The sequence below is a fragment of the Anomalospiza imberbis genome, chromosome 10 (genome assembly GCF_031753505.1).
Source record: "Anomalospiza imberbis isolate Cuckoo-Finch-1a 21T00152 chromosome 10, ASM3175350v1, whole genome shotgun sequence".
Classification (NCBI taxonomy): domain Eukaryota; kingdom Metazoa; phylum Chordata; class Aves; order Passeriformes; family Viduidae; genus Anomalospiza; species Anomalospiza imberbis.
Window position 1 is genome coordinate 834,841 of NC_089690.1, and position 11,099 is coordinate 845,939.

Here is an 11,099-nt window from a genome sequence, read left to right on the forward strand (position 1 = left end):
GCAGGGTCCCTCGGGGTCTTGCTCCTCACTCCGGTCCCTGCCCCTGCTGTCCTCCTCTGCCTCTCCGCAGCTCTCTGGCACTGCGGGCAGGGCAGTCCATCCTGTGCTCCCGTTTGTCCGCCGGGAAATGTTCATCCGTGCTCTTGGGAAGAAAGCTGCTTTTTACTGCCTTGCCCTTTCAAGCCAGGTGACTTATTAGTTCAGTTTGTCTTCTCACACAGTGTATCTGCGATCTGAACTGCACCTTGCTACTCTCTGTGGCAGCTTTTATCATAACTTACAAAATGGTCAGATTCCAGTTATCTATCACTGCCCCCCGTGTCCTGAATGTTCTAAAGAAACAGGGAGAATGGAATAACACAGCTCTGCCAAAAAGGCACAGGCAATGCTGGTGCAGAGCCTGGAGACAGGAGGAGGCTCCTCTGCGTGTGTCCTTGGCTGTGCCAGAAGTCTGTCCAGGACTGGGCCAGGAGGCAGGACACTGGAGATTCCTCAGGGCCTGTTTTTCCTTCCCTGCCATCAGCCCCCTGCATGGTGGCAGGTCCCGACACCAAAACTGTCTTCACTGTACGTGGATTTATTCCCTATCCTGCTGTGAATTCTCCTCGCTCAGGAATGGTCCCAAAGAGAAGATCCATTGAGATGCGACCTCCCCTCTGGCCTCGCTTCACACAGAGCCCAGCAGGCTGGGAGTGGAGCTCATGGAACAGCCTGAGGCGAGTGATTCTGGGCTCGCTGTGTCGCTGCAGCAGCAATAGAACACCTGCAACCCAGAGTGCCAGGGAGGTCACGCCCGTCACTGAGCAAACCCAGCCATGCCACACTGCTCGGGAGCCACTCCTGCTTCGGAGGCTCCACAGTGTCTGTGGCATGTTGGAGAAAAAGCCAACGTTGTGCAGTCTGTAACACCACACCACTGTGAGAAACTGCACAGGGAGGGTTAAACGTGGAATCCAAACTGATGAAGAAACAGCTGTCTCTTTCTGAAGGGAGGGAATAAAAAAAGAAGATGGCATATGCTTGGAGTGACCCAGCTGTGACCCCATGTGGAAGCAGCAGAAAATCAGCTGTGTAGATGGGACTTTCTCCAATAATGGTAAAACTAATGGCTGCAAGAGCCATGTGTAAAATGCACATTTCCCTGCCTGCTGTGTACTCCCAAGAGCTCTGCCATGAGTTGTCTCAGCCCTTCATTGCTCCATCTTTACTTCCCCATCACCTTCTCTCCCATTCAGCTGCAAGGAAGGCAGAGGGAGCAGATTGGGAAATTCAGCCCCAGGAGCTGTGATCAAATTGAGTTTTAATGACAGATTGAAAGCTCTGGAACCAAAGTCTGCCTCTAGAGGACCAGGAACTTGTATAAGAACAGTGCTGGTTAGCACTGCTCTTACCTACACCCTACTTTTGATGGGGAACCTTCAGCCCAGGCTCCAGGGCTGCCACCAGCTGTAGTTCCTGGGAATCTGTGCCTTGGGAAGTGCCCTGGCAGGGTCGGTGTGTCCCCTGTGCGGAGTGCAGAGTCCCCAGTGTGTCTGAGGAAGGGATGCTCAGGGGATGAGCACCTGACAAAGCTCTGCCCCGGAGCTGAACCCTGATTAGGAGGTGTCAGATCGGGAACGTGTGGAATATTGAAAGATCCATCCAGAAAGGAAGTGCAGAGCGATGCCACTGACATCAACTATTTATTAATGATTCCAGCCAAGAGAGAGAACTCATGAATATTTTAATGAGATTGTGAGGGGAAACCTCCCAAACACGATAAAATCACACTTAGCAAACAGCCTTTCAGCTGCAGTGAGGGTTCCAGCCTCTCTGATCTGCGGCTTCTGAGACTCAGATTGTGACAGGGACTGCAGAAGCCAGGCTCAGTGCCAGCACAGGCTGGACAGAGCGTGTCAGCAGGATACCAGGGACTATGGAAAGCCTTGCCATAGACATCTCCCTTCATCAGCCTAGATGGAAACCATGGCTCGCTGCCCCGGAGATGAAGGTTTCAGAGAAAGATAAAAGAAATAATGCTTGAGAAGAAGCCGGAGTATTTTCAAACACTGAATCTTTTCATTTCATGTGTTCACCTTATTCCCTGGGGCTGATGACAAACTGGACTCTGTGTTCACAGGGAAGTGGAGTCTCCATCAGTGTCCCTGCTGGTAAAACACCATCACTGGGACAGCCAGCCCCCTCGCCCTGGGGACACCCCAGGCCCCTCATGTGAGCATCATCTGGGGACAGGGAGGGGCCCAAGAGCTTCTGCCCTGCAGACTGCAGAGGCAGGGAGCAGCGGCTGCTCTGGCAGCAGTGCTCTGCGCTGCGCAGCACAGCATGGCTGCTACTCTGTTTTATTTCCTCAAATGTTTCCCAGAGCCATGAGCAAGTACGGCTCCATTAGGCTGGGCTTACGCAGAGCCAGCCTGGCTTGTGCTGGGAGAGCTGGGGAGATGAGAGCTGAGATCAGCAGCCCCTTACACAGCGTTTGCTGTGCAGAACATGTACTTATGAAATATGCATGTGCTGAGAGGTGATTAGGATGCAATTCCTCATTTTGATTAAAATGCTGCTTCTTTTATGTTTACTGAGCTTCACAAAACAGCCTGATTTGTATGCTTGCATAGTATTTTTGTGAGTCTTTTTTACAAACTATATTTAACTTCACTGCTATGTGTGCAGAAATGAATGTAAATACTCAGCTTTCTTTAGCTTACAGTTATTAACCTGAGAGATAATCTGTTAAGTCCAAGCCCAAAATGATGGCTTTATTTTTGGGCTGGGGTGTTGGGGTGCTGGCATTATTTTTAATCACCAGGAACCCTTTTTTCCCAGGATTACATGCCCAGATGATGCCAGATGCATTGGGCCTGGAAATCTAGGTTACTGTTAGACCTGAGCCTAAGTTAGATAACCCCATTTTCAGTATCCCACCAAAAGCCTTTACTCCTAGAATTCCTGAAGTTGTTAGGTTCTGCAAAATATTTCATAGTCTAGAGAAAATTGAAACTCGTTTGGAGTAAGCTGCATTCAATGGCAAAATGGGCCTTTCTTTCTCACAAATGGCAGAAAACAAACCCTAGGGGTCAGAAAAGAGATTTATTTCATAGGAAAAGGTGCAGTAATTTTGTTTTCCCGGCCATTTCACCAGTGCTTTTATTAGAGATTTTGTATTATCCACTCCTGTGCCAGCTCTCCACCAGGGCCTGACAACATCCAGTAGCACAGTGTTCTGAAACTGAGCTGGCTCCTGAATCAGATTCTGTTATTATTTTAATGTCTCATATAGCACTGCCTCTGAAAGACCTGCCAGAAGCCTTTTCACAGTGAAGATATCACTGGTCTTTGAGCCCCTAACAGTGTCCTATCCACTATCCTATTTTGAGACAGTAAATTTCCCATTTCTTTGACAATGCCCAGCCTCCCTTCAGCCCTCAATTTCAATTAAAACAGAACAAAGATCTTAAGGCAGTGTTCCGGTATCACTCACTGGGTATCTCTAACCTTCAGCAACAGGCACTGGGAAAACTGGGAGCTGGTCAAGTCTGGCACAGCTCTTTACTCAATGAGAACACGTCTCTTCAACCCCCCAAATCTGTTCAAACAGAAGGCACTACTGAATTCTTCCTACAAGAAAACGTCTGCCAGTGCCAGGATCCCTCCACTCCATTTTGTCTGCTGATAAGAAAATTCATGGGATTAACGTGTGATTTCACTCACCACTCTTCAGTGAAATATTAATGAGCTTTCTTTACTCTCCTCTGCTTCTCAGAACTGTTCCACCCTTTACCTCCTGCCAGATTTGAATGAGGACAAAGGTCACCATGACAATGGTAACTGTGAACTGCTTAAGCACAGGATGGATTTATCCCCGAGCATTGCCAAGGCCACTTACAGATGTAGTAGGAATCCTAAAAGCCTGCTTATCTTCCCTTGAAAACATTTCAATCAAACGGCAAATCATGATCAGAGCAGCAACTCCCTGTGGGGTACCTTGGGCACTCGATGCAAGTGCAGCACTGCAGCCACGAGCAGACAATAAATATTGGTCTGTATCAACGTTAGGAAGACATTTAAGAGAAAACACATTGAAGTAGAAAGAGGAAACAAAATGACTAAGCCAAATTCCAGTGGAAATTATATCAGAATCCAAAAACCTGGAGTCAGTGGCTTCCCAAAGGCACAGAAGATGGCACGTGTTGTCCCAACACAACGACAAGTTGCAAAACAAGCTGCAGGTGAAACAACAGAAGCAACATCTGCAGTGCAGAGAGCAAACGCTTCAGGCTCAGGGCTAACAGCGAAGCCTTTGCCTGCTGGAAGAGCAGTGATCCCTCCCGTGTGGCTAATGGCCAGCAGCTGCGCCAGCCTGACGTCCAGGGCCTGACGTCAGTGGGAAATTGTGTCCCAGAGCTGCACTCCAAGGACTGCACACGGGGAGGGAGCTGCTGCCCAGCCCTGCTCCCCAGCACCCTCAGCCGGCTCCCTCCACCTCCCTGCCCAGCAAAACCTACAGCAGGAAAATTCCATTTTCCACAAAGTGCTAAGAAAAACTGAAAGGAAGATGCTTCACTCATTTACTGTGCTCCCAGGGGAAAACCCACCCTGCCTTTATAAACTGCATCCTCCAAGCTCGACAACAGAATGGCTGTCCTTACATGGTGGAGAGGAAACAATGAAGTCATTTCCATGGGTATTTCCTTCTTTCCTCACTGCTCCCATGCTGGATGGGAGCAGGCAAGGGAGTCTCTCCCTACATCACCACAACGCCCCAAGGAGGGCGTGCATTAGGGTAGGAACAATGCAGGGGGAGATTTTTACTTCTTCTTAACTTGCTCCACACTCATCTTCCCATAATGGATCGTTTTTCTGATCTGTTTCCAGATGAGATCCACTCCGTGGCAGAGCTGCCATGGGCACAGGAGGGCACTGCCACCAGGGGACAGACACTGATGACAGTGCCAGCGGCTGCCTGAAGCCACAGCTTCTGTATGGAATCCCCTGGAACAGGAAACTGCCATCAGAAATCAGCATTCCCACTCCGGCCACTGGATGAGAAGTTTTAAAGATCTTCTGACACCTCTGGCAGTCACACCCTCCTGCTGAACGCGGGGAGGCCTCGGAGCACCTTCCCAAGCAGGAAACCTTTCCCTGCCAATCACAACCAGCAGAAGAAAGAAGTACCCGTGGTTGTCTCCTGTGCCATAACCCATGCAGAAAGCCCCAGAGCCCACTACAGCTCAAACTAGTGCTCAGAAAAAGCTCACTGCTCTAAATGGGACATTGTAGAACATAATGAATTTTCATTATTCATTCTCACTCTGAAATCTGTCTGAACATCTGTGCTTGTTGGGATCTCAAGCGGGATTGTTCAGACAAAATTACAGAAGAATTTGCAGTGTGTGAGAGGAGGTTCTGGTATGATCAAAGGAAGAAAATCAAAGCTTTACAGGGTCTCACATGACAACACTGAAGAATCTGAACTTTCATTTTGCTCACATGTACCTCATTTGCTGCTTTTCTGACTGTTCAGGAGTGCCCAGTTCATGGCTCCTGGTTTTCACCTGGGGAAAACTTCCCTGAGTTCAGAAAGCGAGGCTGATGTCACAGGTTCAGGGCAGCCTGGCACTTCTAAAGTTTAAACAGAACAATTAAAGAAACATTGATCTCATCACATACAGTCACCTCTGCCAAAAGCTGGGATCAGTGAGGGCTGGGGAGACTGGACTGTGCTGCACTTCTGCCTTGTTCAGTCCTGATGGATCGAGTTTAGTCCTTCCTGACAATCCTGAGCAGCTTTTGTTCCATTTTTACCTCCTCAAACATAGGATAATGCCCCTGAAAGCAGAGTGAGAACATCAAAACAACTTCTGGAGCCAAAGTTCAGCCCCTGGAATCAAGGAAGTCAGTCTCTGACAGAGCTCCCAGAACATGCAGCAGTGCCAGAAATGGCTCCCAGACCTGTGTCTTGCTCTGCTAAAGCCTGGAGCAACCACTCCGAAACCTGCATCCTGTCAGGAGATACCACACTGCTAAAAGATTGCAGGCAAGTGGAGCCAACATTCCTGCAGCCAAGGAAAGGTTTCCTCTCAGGAAAACAGTTGGAGATAGTCTTGAACTAATTATAACAGAATTTGGAAGAGGCCGTGAGATTTTCCAAAATAGGGAAATCCTTACTACTTAACTGAATTTATTTAGGAAATAATAATTAAAAAAAAAAATTAAGGATAAAGCAAGTTGTAATTGGGAATACAGGAGGATTTTCCCTTCTGAAATTGCAGCCTTGAACTCCTGTGGAGTTGAGCTTGGTTGGTGACCTGGTCCCAGGCTCTGGCACTGCGGGGCTCTCCCAGTGGAGGGAGAAGGGACACAGGGGAATGGACATCCAGGAAAGTGGATCAGGTGTGACAAGAACCACCACAAACCATTTTCCCCTTTGTTTGGATTCCTGTCTCAGTGCTGGCTGATGAGCATCAGGTTATTGCAGCATCTGCCCTTGTCTTTATGCATTGCCAGGACTCCTGGCACAGAATAAGGACCATTTTCCAACTTGCATTTCTGGTTTGCTTTTTTTCATCTCACTTAATTACCTGTAAATTTATACTGGTGATACAACTTATCCACTCTAAATGTCTCTGTTCTTGCTCAGCTGCTTTGAGCAGAAAGCCTGGCACCAGAAATATGCAAGATAACTGTGTGTACAAAGAAAAATAAATATATATGAGTCACAAAAAGCACAGCTCTTGCTCACATGCCTGCACTAAAAGAGCCAAGTTCTGCCTTCAGTCACCCCTTCAAAGGGGTGAAGAAATGACAGCTAAGGTTCAGACACACCACCACTGGAGATGATGGAGTTCACATCCATTTTCACGATGAAGTGGTAAAATATGGATGTTCCATGAAGAAGCTTCACTCCAAAGGCCTGGAGTGCAGGAATGACTGAAAAATGGCAAGTAGGAATTGAGCTAAAAAAGCTGCTCCCATCAGCTGGCTGGCCCAAGCAGGCTGCTATTCCCACACGCACAGATCCAGGGAGGTGGTGACGGTGAGTGTCACCTGGAGCTGCGGCGGCTGCGGGGCGGTGGGAAAGCACAGGACCTCATCTCTCAGCAGCGAGGAGCAGCACGGGGCTGGGGGACACGAGGAAGGGAGGCTGCGGCAGCAGAGCCCCGGGCTGGCTGCAGCTCGGTCAGTGACTAATGCAGTGCCACACACTGCCCGGCCTGACACAGCGGGGGCATGGTCCCTCTGCCAGCATCTCACTACAGCGGCAAATCGGGGACGCTCCTCTCCAGACCGAGCTGCAAGCACTGCTGGTTACCAGCCTGTTAAACTCCGTGGAATTACTTTAGCGCTTCCTCTGGAATCAGTGCGGTTAGCAGCACGGCTAATGGCAAGGGGTTTCAGTCACTTCACCACACACTTCTCGTGTTCAGCTTCATATAATGAAATAAAAATGCCATTTTGGCACAGCGCGAAGTGGAATACCTTCTTTCTCAGTGTCTGCTCAGTTCAAGCATTTCCTCTGTGTATTTTCCGGAGGGGGTGTTTGATCACGATTTTCCTGCACATTTTCCTGCTCTTCAGCAGTGAATCAGCAGCTGGAATGCCACAGCAGCTGGAATGCCAAATGCACGTTTGCTGTGCAGCAATCACAGCAAAGACCAATGGTGCTTCAAAGGACTGCTGCTAAATATACACAGTGTGAAAACCTGCTTTGAACCAAAGAAACTGCACTAAGGACAGAGCAGCTCCTGTGGGTTTTAGGCACCCCTTTTTTCCAGATATGCCACCAGTGTTCACGACAGACCCAGAGAAAGGGCCTGGAAGCATACAAGTGTTTCTCATAAAATCATATTCATCTGTACATGTAAATGGAAAATTTCATGGAGTGAATATGCTTTCTATAACAATTAAGTTCATACTATGAGAGCAGAAAAACACAAGCAACTAGGGAAAAAAAGGTACGATAACATCAAAGCAAAAACCTACATATTCCATACAAGTGCATTGATGTGAGCTTGATATATAAAGGGGGAAATCTACTGTGCAAATTGCTTTGAAGCCTTGGAGAGGTTAAACGAAAGCCCCTAAATGTCAACATTAAAGGGAATTTAACGAAGAACCAGGTTCTTTCCCTGTGCATAAGGGGAAAGTTATTTTGGAGGTAATAATCTGCTCTATTATTGATAATATTTTAATAATTATCATTACTAACCACATCTCCATTCTTTATAGACTTTAAAGTCATAGAATCACAACATGATTTGGGTTGGAAGGACCTTAAAGCCCATCCAGCCCCACCCCTGCCATGGCAGGGACACCTCCCACTGTCCCAGGTGCTCCCAGCCCTGTCCAGCCTGGCCTTGGGCACTGCCAGGGATCATGGGGCAGCCCCAGCTGCTCTGGGCACCTGTGCCAGGGCCTGCCCACCCTGCCAGGGAACAATTCCTTCCCAAGACTGAACCCACATTTCCCCTCTTTGAGTTTGAAAGAGGGGGGGAAAGGCAAGCACAGGACAAAGCCAGCAGCCTCTGGCAGCTTTGCTGGAAGCACATGGAACGCCTTCAGCACCGAGTCCTCAAAGGTTTTGTGGCTTTCCTAAGAGTCCAGACTGGGCTCGTGCTCCGTGGAAAATGAGCAGTGATAATTACAGGCAGTTTTAGCCCAAGCAACACACTGAGCGAGAAACGAGCAGAACTGCGCTGGTCCCTTGTGCAGGACGAGGCGCTAAAACCACCGGGGAGCTGGGGGAATTAGCACGAAATGCACGGCAGGCTCCTGTCCTGAGCGGTGCAGCGCCGTGCGAGGGGCTCCGTCCCCGCCCAGCACCTGCAGGCTGTGCCGGGAGCGGGCCGGGAGCTCCGGGCGCGGCCGCCGCAGCCCCCGCTGCTCGCGGCTCCGGCGGGGCTTTCCTGCAGCAGAGGGAGCTGCAGCCCCGCACTTCCACCGCCTTTGCGCCCTGCCGGCCCGGCGGGGACCGGGACATCCCGGCACGGCCCGCCGCCGCCGGGCCGGGGAGCCGGGCCGTGCCAGCGCTGTGCCTCTGAGCCGAAGGGGGCTCCGGGTGCCAAAAGCCGGGGATTTCCCTCCCTCGGGGCGCTCCTGGGCTGGGCAGTCCGGCAGTGAGCCGGGGCCACCCTCGGGGTCCCAGGGCAGTGCTGTGCCCGCTGCCAGGGGACACCGCACTGCAAAACGTAGAGAAACCAGCCTCTTACTTACTGCCAAGCATCACAGTGACTTCCCAATTCCCGCTTTCTGTCGCTCTCCCTTCTGGGACCGATTTCTGCCTCCCGCGTCGCTGCCCAGGAGCCCCGTTGAGCCCGGCCCCGGGGCAGGGACAGGGACGGCGCCGCTGCCGGGACACCGGACCCCGGGCAGGGACACGCAGCGCACGGAGCCGGAGCGCGGCAGCACTGCCGTGCTTCACCAGGGCTGCTTCAGGGGACAGCTGCTCTGCCCCGTGGGACGCTTCTGTGACCGCCGAACGCGACTGAGTGCAAAGGGAGGAACACGAGCACCTCTCCCAGCACCTGGCTCCAGCTGCTCTCCCTGGGTCACCCCGAGGTGTTTTGCCACCACCACGTGGGGTTTGCACAATCCTGTGCACTCGGTGTCTTCCCTGACACCTTGATGGCATTCAGGCAGGACCCCAAGTGTTCTGTACCTGAATATTCAAAGTAACAAAAATCAAACTTATATAAGATTGGTATAGGGTGAACAAATTAGCTAATTCCTCAGAGCCTCATTATACAAAGTTAGGTAAAGGTAAAATCCCTAAGAATGAATGGGAAAATTAAGGACTGTACACAGATGCTGAAGAGCCTAATCCAAGTTGGGTTTTTTTCATGTTCTTATAGGATGGATGAGTAACTGGAAGATACGGTGCCTTTACCTTCCCTTCCAGTAAAAGGGAAGGTATACCCTTCCCTTTATCAGTAAAAATGGGACACTGAACCTGTTTTCTGCATCCCTAGATAAGGAGATCATTTACTGAGGTTCCAGCTCAGCCCTGAGAACCAAGAGGAAAGGCTGAGTTCCTTCCTATCCCCTGTGTGTCAGGGGTGGCACAGTGACACACCTGTTGTGACACATTTTCTTGCAGTGATGGGTCTCATGATGTTTTCCCTCGCCCTGTTTCTGAAGCAGAGCCAGGCTGGCTGTGGGATGGGGTGGCACTGCTGGGAACCTGCTCACTCAGGTGTGCTTTGAACTGCAGCACCTGAAGTGGAGCACTGACCTGTGCTTTCATCAGTGAGCCACTTTCTGTCTCCCTAACCTGCCCACAGATCAGTACTCCGGGGATCTCTGGAGTTAAAACATTTTGTCTCAGTTCTGCTGCTGCTTGTGAATTGGCCTGAGTGGGTTTGCAGGGCTGGGAGAGCAAAGCTTGGCTGGAGGAGTGTTTCCTTTTGTTCCTTTGTGGCATTCCTACTGATCCCCCGCAGCAAGAGCAAAACAAAACCAATTTGTGAAGTCGATTCTTAAAAAACCCTCTCAGCCAAGTCAGAGATGCCTGTACTGTGCAAGGCCTGGGGGCAGGTGGGGGAGTTCAGCCATATAAAAAAGTGTTTGTTTTCAATGCACTCCTCTTTGTTTCAGGAGAACAAAGTCCTGAAGGATCTCCCTTCCCTCCCCGGCCCAGGGCTCTGACCAGGGGCAGCAGCCTCTCCTGGCAGGTCCGAGAGGCAGGGGATGGATGCACATCCCAACCCAGGTGTGCCAGAGGTGCCTCGGAGCCCTCTCGTGTCTTCCTCAGCACAACTGCCAGGAGCTCTTCCCCCCGGCCGGGAACCCCAAACAGAAGGTGTTTTGTGGCAAAACCAAGTATGAACAAGAACTGAAATAAGCCAGAGACTTCTTTAAAACCCACATCTCCTGTGTGCTTCTTGTTCGTTCCACAGCGCTTCGTAGTTTTATACTGCATGGAAAGGACTCGGCAGAAGCAGTAACACAGACAAAGGCCTTCATAAGTAAGAAAAACCCTCTTTTTAAAATACCTCTGCCCTCTGGGGAGCTGGAGTACCTGCCACTGGAATTCAGTCAGCATTTTTCTTGTCTAATCTCCACGTGAGGAACTCACATAGCCCTTAATGACTCAGTGTGGTTATTAT